General features: G+C 40.8%; 1 pseudogene across 1 annotated transcript; it reads right to left on the bottom strand.

Moving 5' to 3' along the window:
• Positions 1–1,913: 1,913 nt before the first annotated feature.
• Positions 1,914–2,673, bottom strand: LOC308244113 (KATNB1-like protein 1; annotated as a pseudogene). Its single transcript has one exon. The product of its transcript is annotated as a KATNB1-like protein 1 (transcript).
• Positions 2,674–4,118: the final 1,445 nt, after the last annotated feature.

The raw sequence follows: 4,118 nt of genomic DNA, 5'->3' as shown, positions 1-4,118 counted from the left end.
ATGGTTGAGGGGGGCGGGGCAAGAGATCAACCGAAGGACTTGTATGCATACATATAAGCACAACCAATAGACGCAAGACACTGAGGGGTGGGAGTTAGGGCAAGTGCCGGGGAGTAGGGGAGGCTGGGGGGAGGTCAATGTGGGGGAAAAAGGACACATATGTACTACTAATTCTAATACCTTAAACAATAAAATAAAATAAAATTTATACAAATTAGCCAACTATATGAACATTTCCAGCTAACCACTAATACAAATACATAGTCACCTTTTTTCTTTTATATAGGAACCAAAGGCCTGGTGCACAAATTTCATGCACAGAAGGGGGGGGGTCCCCTCAGCCCAGCCTGCACCCTCTCCAATCCGGGCCCCCTTGGGGGATGTTCGACTGCCAATTTAGGTCCGATCCTGGGGATTGGGCCTAAACCAGCAGTAAGACATCCCTCTCACTATCTGGGACTGCTGGCTCCTAAATGTTTACTTTCCTGCCTGCTTGACCACCCCTAACTGTGCCCCCTGCCAGCCTGATCACCCCTAACAGCCTCTGCCTGCTGGCCTGATTGCCCCTTACCCCCCCCCCCCCCCCGCCCCTGCGCGCCAGCCTGGTCACCCCCAACTGCCCCCCTGCCAGCCTGGTCGCTCCACACAGCCTGCTCTTCAGTCATTTGGTCGTCCCTCACTAACCTCCCTGCCGGCCTGGTCACCCCACACAGCCTGCTATTTGGTTGTCCTTCTGGTTGTTTCAGTTGTAATGGCCCCTGGCTTTTTATATATTAGGAATAACACATTCATACATGACAGATGATCCTGACAAAAAAAAATCAGAGGTATTAAAAATATTCTCAAGTTTTAAAGATGGTATGTAATAATTTTAACAACATTTTATATGAATAAAAATCCCTGATTTAATTCCATAATTTTTATTCCAGAAGCATGTTTAGTTTTAATGTTTAATATGGTAGTGAAGACATGAGGAGGGTGGGTAGGGGCTGGGGGGTGGGAAGAGAAGGGGGAAAGCGAAGATATTTGTAATACTATCAATAATAAAAAGTTTATTTTAAAAAATAGATATATATACATTAGCTTATTAATAATTAAAGCATTTTGTACACACAGTATCTCAGTGTGGACAGAAGAAACTTTTAGTATTGATTATTTCCTATGAATTTTAAACTTTCAAAGTCTTTCAACATAAAAAATGAGCTGCACACATTTAAGTGTTTTCTTATAAAACACAATCTTTCTTTTAAAAAAAGTAATGATGATTGGTCTTTGTAGTTCCTAGGAATAATTTCTGTTTTATTTTTCACATAGCATAAAATATGTTCTTATACAGGATTTCATTAAGATCAGCATTTCTTAAACAATGTCACCAATTAAACATATCAATTCAAAATGTAGCAAAGATGAACAATCCTCATAGTGCCCTTTCACCTTATTGAAGTTGAAGTTGCCCTTTAGGATATTTTTCCATTTCAAGTTGAAGTAGATTGTTAGGATTTTATCAGTGGTTTCATTATGTGGCTTTATTTTTTTAAAATATATTCTTATTGATTTCATAGAGGAAAACAGATGGAAAGAGAGAAAGAAACATCAATGATGAAAGAGATCATTGATCGGCTGCCTCCTGCATGACCCCTACTGGGTATCAAGCTGGCAACCCAGGCATACACCCTTGACTGGAATCAAACCCAGGACCCTTCTGTCCACAGGCCAATGTTCTATCCACTGAACCAAACCAACTAGGGCTCATTATGTTTTGATTTCTTCCACAGTTCACACTTTTTTAATGAGAAGTTTTCAGAAATTACATAGTCTAAGCATGTTTTGAATAACCAAATGCTCTTTAGTCTTTCAATGTAACTGTCATAAATAAGCATATATACCTACTATATACTGGAACCAAAGTAAGATTATTTTCTTGTTCCTATAATCCACTTAATATATTCTTCAGATTTGGTTTTAAGTAGTGACTTTACTAGAGGCAAAAAGTCTACACAGCAGCCAAGTGAGATGTATTGTTCTTCTTCCTGTGAAAATATTAGTAAGCACAGGAAGGTAATCTACCACCACTATACAATCTTCTATCCTCACCAAATAAGCTACAAGTTTACTTATATTTATCTTTTTCCAGAGAGTTAAAGCTACATTCAATCTCAAATTCCTGCTGAATAAAACTTGTACTGTTGTTTCATGGTCCAGATAAACCTCAGATTAAAAAAAAAAACACCAAACTGTATTTTGACGATGGGTGTTCTGTCTGTGAAAACCAGAATCACTGGAGTTCAGCAAATATGTTCGATTATCATGATGTAATTTTTCAGGCAGGTAGGCTGCACAAGCTGGTTTATTATCATTATTGGCCATGTCACAGCCCCCACCTCTAGGGGAATATTTCTTTTTTCTAACAAGGATTTGAAAAAGGTTGATGAATAAGCCCTCTGTGGTAGGCAACCTTACATATTTTATCTGGGCTTTTCACAGCTTATCCAACTGTTTCGTTTATGTAAGCAGTCAACTATTTTGGAGATTTCTTAACCTCCTTCATGTTCTTATTATTGAAATTAGAGTTGTTTTTTTGTTTTTTTGTTTTTTTTTAGTAAGGTCAATGGACTTATCCTCAATATTATCACAAAAGTTCAATTTTTTAACATTGTTGGTTTCAGATACCATAATTTCTTTTTTGTTTTATTTATTTATTATGTTTTAATTAACTTTGCTGGGGTGACATTGGTTCACAAAATTATATATGTTTCAATTGTACAACTGAATAAAATGTCTGCACACTGCATCCTGCACTATCACCTCAAAGTCTCTTTCCGTCCCCATCCCCCCTTGCCCACCTCCACCATGACCCCACCCCCTTTTCCCTCTGGCTATCAGCACACTGTTGTCTGTGTCTATGTGTTATGTATATATGTTTTGGGGGGGTTGGCCAGAGATTACTATGCTAAGTTAAATAAACCAGTCAGAGAAAGACAAATATCATTGTGATCTCACTTATATTTGGAATCTACTGAACAAAATAAACTGACAAACAAAATAGAAACAAAGGCATGGACACAGGGAACAGACTGATAGCTGTCACAGAGGAGGAGGGTTAGGGGACAGGATGGAAGATGCCATAATCTCTTAAATATGGGCACCTCATGGTACCTGGCACCTCAGCTCAGCCCTGCTACTGACAAACTGTGCCTGGAAGTCTAGAGAGTCCCTTGGCTCCCTGACAGACCCACACTCAGGACCATTCAAATGAAAGCTGTCTTGATTGCTCCCCCATGGGTATCTGGGGTTTTTATTTTTCCAACAGAAATATTACAAAGTTGCAAGCAAGCAAAAATTATGTTGGCAGAGAAATTTCTATCTTGGCAGATTAAAAAAAGAGAGACAGAAAAGCTTCTGAAAATATTTTGTTTGTGTTTTCTGTCCTGGACTTAAATAGCCTAAGCCTTGAGTGTCATGTGTTTTTGGTAATGATTTAGCAAGCCCACTGGTTTAGAGATGAAGGCTGATGTATAGCCTCACCCCTGCAAGAGGAAGGACAAGTATGTTCTTCTGTAAACTGGTAAATGGAGCACCTAAAATTTTATCTTATACTAGTGACCCAGTGCGCGAAATCATGTGAGACCCAGGACCCCAGGGATCCTCGATGGATTGCCCCAAAGAGGTAGGCCGGAGTCGGAGGTCCCGCCTCCGCTGGCACATGCAGCTGCGGTACTACCAGGCCTCGCCACGCAGAGCAGCCGCTGGGCCCTGTCTCCGTGGTGCGCGCAGCCGTGGGACCCCCAAGCTCCACCCACTTGCATGTGCCCACTGCGCACACAGCCTCCTTGTGATGGCATGAGAGCATCACAGTGTGAGGGCGTGATGACCACCTAGGCTATTATTAGTATAGACTCTCCCAGATTCCAGCTTTCCCAGCATTAGTCAGGTAGTTCTGATTTTCATCGAAGGGAGGATCTATCTAAAAATTTTATTTCCTGGAGAAGAAGATGGGAGCCAGCAGGACAGCAGTGAGGGAGAGAATGTAAGTGAGTAAGGAGTAAAAGGGCATGTATGGACATGTGTAATGTGCGCATGTGTGAGTGAAGGACAGTTAGATCTCACAGGAATCTGAG

The sequence above is a fragment of the Plecotus auritus genome (genome assembly GCF_963455305.1).
Source record: "Plecotus auritus genome assembly, chromosome: 3".
NCBI lineage: Eukaryota > Metazoa > Chordata > Mammalia > Chiroptera > Vespertilionidae > Plecotus > Plecotus auritus.
The sequence above is the reverse complement of the archived record's forward strand: the minus strand, read 5'-3'. Positions and strand labels throughout refer to the sequence as shown.